The following is a 12,903-nucleotide window of genomic DNA, read 5'->3' on the forward strand; positions in this document are numbered from 1 at the left end:
ACAAGGCCAAGGTTCGGGGAAGATATTTTTAAAGGATAGGGTGACATATCTTAAGGTTCAAGGAGGAGGTGTCAATGCTAGTAGCCCTTCATTTCCCAAGTGTGGAAAGTGTGGGAAGAATTATGGAGGAATATGCCTTATGGGAACGGGTGCTTGTAAAAGATATGGCAAGGTGGGCCATAAGCAATCAGACTGCCCTTATGTTGTCAACAAAAGAGAAGTTTGTCCTCAAGATCAAGTTACTCTTGAGGGAAAGTGCAACAAAGTACCCAATCTTAATAAAAGGGTTTCCAACGCAACAACCGATATTATGCTCTTCATGCTAGGAAAGATGTGGATGAGACTCCCAATGTGGTAAGGGGTATGTTACGGGTCTTTAACTTTGATGTTTAGGCATTACTTGATCCGGATGCCAACTTTTCTTTTGTTACCCCTTACTTTGCTATGAGATTTGATGTGCACCTCGAAGTGTTGTTAGAACCTTTTTCAGTTTATACTCTTGTTGGTGAGTTAGTGTTAGCCAAGAGAGTTTATAGAAATTATCCCATGTCGATCTTGCATAAAGTTATCCCTTGTGATCTTGTTGAACTTGACATGACCGATTTTGACATTATTCTTTGTATGGATTTGTTACATGCCTCTTATGCATCCATAGATTGTAGGACACATAGGGTCAAGTTTTAATTTCCTAATAAGCCTATTCTTGAAAGGAAGGGTAATGATTCAGTGGTTAAGGGTCGATTCATCTCATATCTTAAGGCCCGTAAAATAATTTCCCAAGTATGTATCTATCATATAGTGCGAGTTAGAGATGTTTATTCCGAAACTCCTACTCTTGAGTCGATCCCTATAGATAAGGAGTTTTCCACTATGTTTCCCGATGATATGTCAGGTGTTCCTCTCAAAAGAGAAATTGACTTTGGCATAGATATCCTTCCCGATACTTAACCTATATCTATTCCTCCTTACCGTTTGGCTTCGATGGAACTTAAAGAGCTAAAGGATCAATTGAAGGATTTGTTGCATAAGGGTTACATAAGGCCAAGTATTTCACCATAGGGTGCTCCCATGTTGTTTGTTAGGAAGAATGATGGGTCACTCCGAATGTGTATAGATTACCAGTAATTAAATAAGATCACCGTAAATAACAAGTGTCCAATTTCGAGGATAAATGATTTGTTTGACCAATTGCAAGGGGCAAGTTACTTCTCAAAGATTGATCTCAGTTTTGGTGATCATCAACTAATGGTAAGGGAGTGTGATATTCCAAAAATAATATTTCGGACAAGGTATGGCCATTTTGAAATTTAAACTATGTTACATCAATTTATTATAAACCATAATTATATAATAGACGGATATTTAAAAGGCAAAAGTTTATACAATAAAATATCAATAAATTTTAGATTAGCAATAAAATTATCAATTGAAGGCTATCTTTTGTCGTCCTTGATACACAAAGTGTAAAACTTTGTAATAGAGCCATATTCTTGGAGGAGATATATCTTGTATTTGGAGAAATAATCAATTTAAAATATTAAGATAAGCAACAATAAGTGTGTGTATATATATTCATAAATCATTCATACTTTTACTTTTTCAAACTAATTTGATCATCTCTCATGATGAATTTTCCACCACCATTACACTTTCTTCTTTATTTTGTTAAACTTGTACCAAACTAATTATTTGACCATCTCTCTTTGATGAATTTTAGACTGCCATCAAACTTTTATTTGAATTTGTGTTGGGCTAGTATGACATGAGAAGATGTTGGGTTTAAGCAAGCCGTGAATTGGGAAATGAAAAAATGAGAATTGAAGAATGTAGGGAAACCAAGTGAAGGGAAAATGAAAGTCATTCTCCCTCATTGGTAGAAGAAAGAAAAAAAATTGTCCTTATATTAGAAAACACTTCATGTAGCTATTAAAGGGTTAAGAAAACGGTGTCCCTCGTATCATCGTCGCTTGCTCAGCTTCGAATTTGGTAAATGATTGATTGATAATTTTTTAGAAAAAATTTATTTATTAATCTTATTAATTAATTTCTTTTTTCTTAATATTAATTCAGAGTTGTTGATTTTTAATTAATTTGAATTAATTAAATTCACGGAACCGAATTAACTAAATTAATTTGTACAACAAAATAGTTTGAAATTCGCTCGGAATGGGCATGTTCCTTCCGAACAGACATTTCTCTTCCTAAAAGACTCTATGACTTTTCTAAATGGACAAGTCTTTCTGAACAGGTATTTTCGCACCTGTAGATGACTATAAATAGATAGGCATTCTCTCATTAATCTGCATCAAATTTCTCCTTCTCTTGCATACATTTCTTACAAACAAAATTGATCGAGTCTGTGTGTGATCTCATTGCCGCAGTTTGAGTTCGTATAAATTACAGAAGTTTGTTGTACCACTATTTTTGTAATAGTTTATCTATTTTATCTTGAGAGAAAATAATCCATTACCTCGAATACATTGCGGGGAATAAAGTTTTTAAGGACACAGTAGGTTATATGGACCCGGATAGTTCTTTTTCTTTTCATCTTTATTGTTTCTAGTTTGCTAACATTGATAAAAGAGATAACAAGCTTAAGGAATTTAGTATTTTTTCTATATCTAGGGTTTCTGGAGATTAAAACCTTTCTAATTTTCTATTCTATCTGAATCTGATACTGATTCAAAGAATATAAAAACTTCATCAGTATTCAAGGTTCATTCGGTTACGATTAGAAGAATATAAAAACTTTATCGTCAAATTAGAAATAAGTTGTATAAAGATTGAATCTTTATTGTTAGTATTCTGAAATACTAAATAATCTGCCTATTTTCATTTGTATTTGTGCTACATTTTATATTTTGTTTGGGGGATGGAGACTAAGATCAAAATATTTTCTACTCCAGTGATTAACTTAGTTCGAAGAAATAAAATATTCATCAAATTAATTAAGTTTTTGTTTCCCTCGGTTCGAAGATATAAAAACTTCATTGAGTTGAAGAAAAAATCCCATTTGGTCATTTTGTTGTTTAATACTATTTTTATTTTATCAAATAGAATGGGAGTTTAACACCCAGATTTTTAAAAAATGTCTAATTAACTCGTGTCTTCATGGTTAGATAATGAGTAATTAATAAATTAGGAATTATGTGGTATGTCACATTTTAAGTGTTCAAGGTTCGTATTTTATGTTTTGAAGTTTAGGGGATTGCAGAATAAAAGTTGGCAAAAATGATTAAGTTCCTTGAAAAGATTTCTTTGAAATTTTGGTCAAATGTATCAGAGATTTTCTCCCAATCTATAAAGATTTATGGGGCCCATGACCTCTCAAATCGAAGGTCTACGAGTATAGTTTCCTACGTATCAAATTGTTCATCCATTCTGCTTCAGAATAGGGAGATATTCGCATTTTTGTAAGACTACACAAGTAGGCACCTAAAGTGGGACCCCTAGGTCAGTTTACCTTTATTTAAAGAAGCTACCTCCAATTTCATTTTCATTTCCACCACTCTAGCAGCCAAAATACAGAGAATTACCCTCCAAATTCATAAAATACTTTTTATATCTTGGCTATCTCATCTTGCAAGCTTCGAGAGAGTTACTCTACATCGCGAGCTCGTCATTTTGACATAGTTTTCATTGTGAATTGTGAAGTGTAGCTCAGAGGATGTTGTGGAAGTAGGGGATTTATGTTTTTTGAGGGTTTGAGTTCTCTTCCAAGGTTAAGAGCAAGGTAAGACCCCCTTCACTAATTCTATCTTCAATAAGCCGCAAATAGCTATCTACGATGGAAATCCATATATTTTGTTATTGGATTGACATGGTGTCTTATATTCGATGTGTTAATTTTGGTACTTCCATATTATAGTAGCAAGGAATGTTCGTTATGAAGTCCATAGGCAATTTGAAATCATTGAAAAATATATGTTAATACTATTTCCTTTTTCCAGCATGTTTCCATAAATCTTAGGAGCTACAAGAAGGTTGTTGTTATCGTTGTTATATTTTAGCTAAAATTGTTCGTTGTTGGTTAGCCGAGTTGGTGTGATAATCCCTTGTCAGGATTCATATTCTGTTAGTAGCGGCCCTAGTTGGTCATGGATTAGAGGCTATTTGTATAGTTTGCTTATTTATAATTACTCGCTTTTAGCCTACTGAGTTGTCATTATTGCCCTTAGGGTACTTTGGTTAGATGAATGAATGTGACCATTGCCTAAGAAAGCTATGTGTTGCCTACGAGTCTATATTAGTGCTTAAGTAGGCTATGTGCTACCTACAGAGCTATGTTGTTGCCTAGGAGGGCTATGAGTTGCCTACGCGGCTATATTGATGCTTGAGAAGGCTATGTTGCCTATAGGTCTATGTTGTTTCCAAGAAGGCTATGAGTTGACTAGCGGTTATATTGATGCCTAAGAAGTCTATGTGCTACCTACGTGGATATATTATTGCCTAAGAGGGCTATGTGACTGCCTACGGGGCTAGGGGACTACCGTAGGGGTACATAGACTGAATTGGCACCTTCTAGGCTTATGGGGGCCTAGTCAGGTGGTCTTGTTTGTTGCTTGTACTTGCTGATATTATAGGGGATTGGTTAATTTGTTAGTTGATTATATTTGTTATGTTTAGATTCAGGAGCAAGTCAGTATGCTTATCTTATTCTTGAGTTCCTTACCCGATTACTTTCAGTATATCATAGTACATATTTATTTAGTCTATTACCTTTCAAACTCGGAACATCAATTCGTACAGATGCCCCATTGCCTGGGGGAACTACATTCATACCTGTAGGTCTCGATAGATGGCCCAATAGACCTCCCAAGTAACAAAGGTGAGTTATAGCAGGTTGGATAGCCCCTTTGTTTCGAAGTTAACAGATTTATGAGGTTTTGCTAGCTTTTCTTGTATATATTTTTGGGTAGGTCGGGGCCCTGTCCAGCCAAGTTTTGATACTCTTAGAGGCTTGCAAACTATTGTGTGTGTTGTATAGACGTTATATCCATGTTTTCCTAGTTTGTTGGTTTGTTGAGGCTTGTTAGGTGCCTGATGTATTGTGTGGATATATACCTTCTTTAAGTTTTGGTATAGACATCAGGGTGGCCTCAATGTCATAATTAGGTCTTGTGTTCTAGTTGGCTATTTGTCTTATATGAATTGTCGGGAGTAACTATTTCTTTTATAGATTTGTTGACAGGGTCCTTACTGGTCGAGGGCATAATTTTAAGCCGAGATATGCTTAATTATTTTCTTGATTGAGGGTGGCTGACATTCGCTAGTAGCAAATGGTGGAGCAAAGCGGTTTTGGGTATGAGTTTTGGCATTAGATACCAATTGCGCCCCTTGAGTTTGGGGTATGACAAACTTGGTATCAGAGCAACTTCGTATCCTAGGGAGTCTGCAAGTTATATCTAGTAGAGTCTTGTTTATAAATGTGTTATGCACCATATTTGATAAGCAAGAAGCTATAGGGCATATTAGAATGGTCATTCTTTTTTTTCTCACCTCGCTCTATAGAGTAGTGTCTTAATGGTTGATATTTTCAGGCTTATAATTGATATTTGTTTTTAGAAAGATGGCTGACACTAGACAGACCACAGCTAGCCAGGGGCTAGATATAGTTGTAGATGAGGGTACCAGCAAGGTACCACAGGTGGAGGTAGCCCATTCGGAGACACAGAGGGAGATAACTTCTCATCCCCCTATAGCTTCTCCACCACTTGAGGAGCCTCTGAGGGCTACAAGACCCAGACCCCACCAGCGGTACCACCTCTAGCTCCTCCTATTCTATCTTATCAGGATTTAATAAGTGAAGTGTGAATATTAGCACAGTTAGTAGCTGAATAGCATTAGCCAGTTGCGCCAGATGTTATCGGACCTTCTGAAGGGCCCGAAAGTTTGAGAGTTCATGAATTTATTGCCTTTAATCCTCCACAGTTTATAGGGGAAGATAGCAGAGAGGACCCTCAATATTGATAAGCTTTATAGGATCTTCAGGGTCATGCATGCCTCAACGACTGAGTTAGTTGAGTTATTAACATTTTGATTGCATGATGTTGCAGTTTTGCAGTACGAGAGTTGGGAGAGATCCAAGTGAAAAGATGCACCTTTACCCACTTAGGATAGCTTTACAGAAGATTTCATAGATCAATATTTACATCGAGAAATTAGGGATGTCTAGGTAGATAGGTTTTTAAATCTTCGATGGGAAGCATGAGTGTTCGAGAGTATGGGCTGAGATTTTATTCATTGGATAGATATGAACCATAATTTGTTGATACGATGCATGACAAGGTCCATAGATTTTTGGAAAGGCTTGATTTAGACTATATTGATGCTTGTTCTACCGCTACACTTAATGCTAATATAGATATCTCATGAATTCAGGCCTTTGTACAGGGCATAGAGGACCGATTACATCAACAATATATGAGTGAGAAGGTCAAAAGAGAGAAGCAGAAGAGGTCTAGGCCTATTAGTTAGGATGTACGGTGGTCTAGTATCTATTATCTCCAATAAAGGAGCACAATTCACCGCTAACTTCTAGAAGTCTTTCTAGAAAGGACTAGGGACACAAATTAATCTTAGTAGAACCTTTCACCCTCAAAGCGATGGCCAGGCTGAGCGCACAATTCAGAAGCTTGAGGATATCTTACTAGTATGTGTGCTTGACTTCAAGGGAAATTGGGATGATCACTTACCTCTTATTGAGTTCCCATACAATAATAGTTATCATTGTAACATCAAGATGGCACCTTATGAGGCTTTGTATAGGTGAATATGTAGATCCCTCTATTGGATGGTTCAAGGTAGGTGAGTCAGGGTTGATTGGACCCAATTTAGTACAACAGATAGTGGAGTAGGTTAAACTTATTTCAGAGCAGTTCTTGACAGCTCAAAGTCGATAGAAGTCATACTTAGATATGAGGCGAATGGACTTAGAGTTTGATGTTGATGACTGGGTATTCTTAAAGGTCTCACCTATAAAAGGGTGTTATGATATTTTGCAACAATAGTAATCTTAAACCAAGATTCATTGGGCTATACCGAATCCTTCAGAGGGTAGGATAAGTGGCTTATGAGTTAGAATTGCCTTCAGGGTTAGAATTTATTCATCTAGTTTTCCATGTATCGATGTTACGCAAGTGCATATGCGACCCTTGTTGGTTTGTCCAAGTTGAGGTGTTTAGATCACAGAGGAGTTATCCTACGAGGAAACTCTAGTTTCCAATTAGATCTACATGTCCAAAAAATTAGGACCAAAGATATGGCTTCAGTTAAGGTATTATGGAGAAACAAAAATAGAGAAGAGGTGACGTGGGAAGCTTAGGATGGCATGAGGTTCAAATATCCTAACTTGTTTCATACCCTAAGGTGATGGAATCCCAATTTATAGTAGTGTAGTAAGGTAAGAAATTAACTGCGTGTCTCAATTTTTTTTCATTTGAGGCAAATGTTTCTAGGGGGAGGATGTAATACCCCGAGTTTTGGAAATGTCTAATTAACATGTGTCTTCGTGGTTAGATAAAGAGTGATTAATAAATTAAGAATTATGTGGTATATCACATTTTAAGTGTTCAAGGTTCGTATTTTATGTATTGAAGTTTAGCGGGTTGTAGAATAAAAGGTTGCAACAGTTATCTTAAGTTCTTTTAAAAGATTTCTCTGAAATATGAGTCAAATGTATCAGAGGTTTTCTCTCAATATATAAGGAATTATGGAGTCCAAAACCTGTCCAATCGAAGGTCTACGAGTCTAGTTTCCAATGTATCAAACTATTTGTCCATACGACTTCAGAAGAGAGGGAGGTTGTAGAAGAAGGGGTTTTGTTGTGTTTTAGGGTTTGAGTTCTATTCCTAGGTTACGAGCAAGTTAAGACCCTCATTTTACTAATTCTAGATTCAATAAGCCAAAAATAGCCATCTATGATGGAAATCCATACTTTTGGTTATTGGATTATCGTGGTGTCTTATATTCGATATGTTAATTGTGGTACTTCCATATTGTAGTAGAAAGGGAGGTTCATTAAAAAGTACATAGAAATCTTGAAATCATTGAAAAAAGTATGTTAAGGCTATTTCCTTTTTCCACATATGACAAAAAGCTTAGAAGCTACAAGAAGGTTGTTGTTATCATTGTTATATTTTAGCCAAAATTATTGGTTGTTAGTTTCACGAGTTGGTGTAATACTCCCTTGTCGAGATTCATATTTTGTTAGTAGTGGACCTAGTTGGTCATGGCTTAGAGGCTATTCGTATAGGTTGCTTATAGATGATTACTCGCTTTCAGCCTATTAAATTGCCGTTGTTTCCCTAGGGGCTACTGTGGTTAGCTGCAGGAATGTGGCCATTTCTTAAGAAGGATATGTGTTGCCTACAGGGTTATATTGGTGCCTAAGAGGGCTATGTGCCTTGCCTACAGAGCTATAGTATTGCCTAAGAGGTCTATGATTTGCCTACGGGACTATATTGATGCCTTAGAAAGCCATGTATTGCCTATGGGGCTACGTTGTTGCAAATAGGTCTATGAGTTGACTATGAGGTCATATTGATGATGAAGAGGGATATGTACTGCCTATGAGGATAAATTATTTCCTAAGAGGTCAATGTTATTGTCTAAGGGCTAGGGGACTACCAATAGTGGTATATAGACTGAATTGACATCTTCTGGGCTTATGGGGGCCTAGTCAGTTGGTCTTGTTTATTTCTTATACCTATCGAGCTTATGGGGGGCTTGGTTAGGTTGTTGGTTGATTATATTTGGTATGCTTAGATCAGTACACTTATCTTATTCTTGGTATCTTTACCATGATTACTTTCAGTACATTATGATACATGTTTATTTATTTTATTTCCTTTCATACTTGGAACATAGATTCGTACAGATGCCCCATTGTCTAGGGGAATCACATTCATGCCTACAGGTCCCGATAGACAGCTGATAGACCTTTACAATAGCAAAGGTGAATTATAACAAGTTTGATAGCCCCTTTCTTTTGGAGCTGCTAGATTTCTGAGGTTTGTTAGCTTTTGTTGTATATATTTTTGGGAAGGAGAGCCTTTTCCCAACAAGTTTTACTACAGTTAGAGGCTTGCAAACTAGTGTGTAGGTTGTATAGCTACATTATGGACATTGTCATGAACCGACCTAGGTCCTAGCCATAATATAATAATTAGATTCCCGAATGACCCCAACCTAGCATCTTAGCATAACATTTATGAGCATACATAAGGTAATGAAATAATTAAAACAAGGATCAAGGATACAGAAGCAAAATCTCAAATAGAACATAAGTCTCGAAACGAGAAAGTGACGACATAGACTCTCACTATATAACATGCCTATAATACTAGATAGGGGCATGAGAAAAACTCCCAGCTCACCCAATATGCAAGATAAATAAAATCATAGACTCATAAGCAAGTAAATGTCTCATCCTCGAAACATGAGGACTCACCAACAAGGCAACAGTAATAAACTCGCGAGAGGGAGGTGGATGAACACAATCATCGGACCCTATATTATGATACTATGTAGGTAAAGAGTATGCGTTAGTACATGAAATGCACTAGGTATGTGAGAATATGAATGAACAATAAATATAGGACATAGTAAATATAAATCATGGGATGCAAGACCAATATTTTTAAAACATGAATAGAGTCATGAAAACATTAAAACATTGATCTCATTGTTTAATGCATCAAATCTCATAACTATCATAACAAATTATAACTCAACTAAAATTGGTGTGGGATAGGACCTTTAACCGACATATGAGTCCATGCGAGCTAATACATAGAATCTGATGACTCCTACATCAAGACAGGGGAGGCTACCTTGCCAGGGCATACTCCAATAATAACTCATCTCAACTGTGCTATATGGATCCACTAGCTTTGCCATATTGGCATATATAAACCTACGCAAGAAATGTAGTTATGGGACAGTGGGATCTTATTACGGATCTCTTACCCTAATTACGGGAGAGAATGCTTATCACAAGGTCCATTTGGTGCTTAGTCTTTATACCAATTGAACTCTCATGAAACATGATTATAAACATTATAGGAAAGACAATAACTAGTATCAATCCATCTTTATAAAATAACATAAGAATAGCTCATCTAACTTCATCATTGAAAATCATACCATTAGCTCATGTATTATATAACTCATGTAATGTGGGTGTATACCTTCCATCATTACATATCCTTACTCATAAAAATAGCTTTAGGGTTGAATTTTCCCTTCATTAACTTGCTTGAAACTTCATAGAATCATCTTTCATAAACTTCTTTGCAAAAAAACATCTTTAATCTCATTCATAAAGCTTTCATAGAAAATAACTTGAAAACCATGTTCATAACTCGTAAATCATACTTGAAACTAGCATATATCTTGGGTCATTCAAATTCATCTTAAAATCATGCAACATGATGTAAATTATGCATAATTAGACTAATAACATTGAAGTATGTCATATTTGAGAAGACCCAATAAGAATCATGAAATTAGGGATTTTAATTAAAGAATTCATAAGATAATTGAAGAAGAAATTGTTGGGATTCCATGGGTGAAGGGTACCCATGAATGAAGTCCTACATACCTTGACCTTGATGACCCCTAAATTGAAGAGAATGAAAGCTTGACCTTGAAGAAAATTCCTTGAATTGCTTGAGGAAGAAGAAGACCTTAGAGAGAAACTTGGGAGAGAAGGTATTGGATTTTGGGAATTATGGAGAGAATGAGAGGATAAGAAGACTTTAGGGTAGTTAATAGGTAAGAATCTAGTCCCAAAAAAAGTATACATTCATTAATGAAATATAGGGAAAGGACCAAAATAACCCTCATTAAATCTTAAAGTTAGGGATGCATAGAGGACCCACCACAATCCATAAACTTCACCATGGCCTGTGGTGGTATTTGTGGTTAATTCTGCATACCTTGGGAAAGAAGGAAATCTTCAGGTCCTTCTTCATGGAGATCATGAAGGTCCATGAAGGTTACCACGGTCTGTGGTAACGTTCATGGTGAGTATCCTGACAGGAGTATCTATAGGGGTGACCACCATGGAACCCATTATGGTCCATGAAGGGCAATACGGTTCATGGTGGTTGAGCGTGGTCCTTGCCTTGGAATTTTTTCTGAGGGTCTTAGGGAAGAGGTCACCACGGGCGGCACCATGGCTCGTGGTACTCACTATGGCCTATGGTCCCTATCGTGGATCCTTCCTTATAGGGTTGAAGTTCTAAACCTTCACCACGATGGCACACCACATGTTATGGTGGTGAATACGGCTCGTGATAGCCTTCGTGGTCATCACCTGGTGCCAAAATTGAGTTTTTCTAAGAAATTCATCTTTTGTTCCTTGATTTTCAACATTCCAACTTCTGGAATCTTATAATATCTACCCATTTGGAACATTCGTCCTTGAATGGGACTCAATCGAGCATGAATGGAATAGGAAAGGAATATAACAGCCCAATATGAATGCAAAACTTCTCTATAATGCATGAAATATGAAATCTTTAATCCCAAGCTAAAACATGACTTTAAAACTTATTTCATGAACATGAATACATATGAACTATTAGAACAACTGAAACACATGATTTGGGCTTATTGAACCATAAAGGAACTAAATACATCAACTAGGCACGGAAGGAAAGAGATGAGGATATCGGAACATCAGTCTTCAGCTTCCCATGTAGCACCCTCAACCTCTTGGTTCCTCGATAACACTTTAACTGAAGCTATTTCTTTATCCCTCAACTTCCTAACTTGTTGGTCTAAGATTTCAACCAGAACCTCCCCATAAGAAAGACCATCTTTTACCTTAATGCTATCCAATGGCATAATGGAGCTAGGATCACCAATAAACTATATACGATGAAGAAACAGTACCATTAGATAACTCCTTTCTAGTGAAATTATCACAATTAACTATGTAAAGTCAAAGGATAATATATCGGATCCACTTACAAAAGTCCTAACTAGAGAGGGAGTTGAGAGATCATCAATGTAAATGGGACTATTTTCGAGGATAAATCATCATGGAGGTAACTCTATCTAGAAAATTGGAGATCCCAAGATCTAGGTTCAAGGACATGGAACAAAGTCATGGATGATGGTTCAACATTGTCAAAATAATTTTTAATGGTCCATTCTCATGATGAGACAATATTCAGTAACAAGGATAAATATATTAAGCCTTTTTAACGATTTCTATGTTTGATACATTTTATATCAAATGGTGTATCTATGGGATAACACATTTAGAAATCACCTATATTAGTGTGAACTGTAAACTACTTTAAGGAGAATCCGATAGACCAGTTCTCAACACACTTATGAACCAAGAAGTGTTCATGGCTAAAACAAATAAAAAAAATATGAACCAAAAACAGTTAAAAGGTTGATTGTGTGACTTATATTGTCTAGGTATACAACAAAGTTCGATGGTTCAAAGATATCAAATTTACCGATTGACGAGTATATCTGATATATGTTGACTATGAAGAGTTCAAAGAAAAACCGTCTTATCTAGATGCAATTAATTCTTACTTATAAATCACAATTTTTTTATGCATATGTTTTAACAATAGTCATTTTCCATCAGCGTCGTCATTCGCTCGGCTTCATCTTCGGCAAATGATTAATTGATAATTTTTTAGATAAAATTTATTTATTAATTTCATTAATTTATTTCCTTTTTCTAAATATTAATTCAGTATTAATTTGGAGTTGTTTAATAATTAATTAATTAATTTACATATTAATTTGAATTAATTAAATTCATGAAACTGAATTAACTAAATTAATTCACGTAACAAAATAGTTTGAAATTCGCTCAAAAAAGGACCTATTCCTTCAGAACAGACATTTCTCTTTCTAAAAGATACCATG

The sequence above is a fragment of the Solanum dulcamara genome, chromosome 7 (assembly GCF_947179165.1).
Source record: "Solanum dulcamara chromosome 7, daSolDulc1.2, whole genome shotgun sequence".
In the NCBI taxonomy this organism is placed as follows: Eukaryota; Viridiplantae; Streptophyta; class Magnoliopsida; order Solanales; family Solanaceae; genus Solanum; species Solanum dulcamara.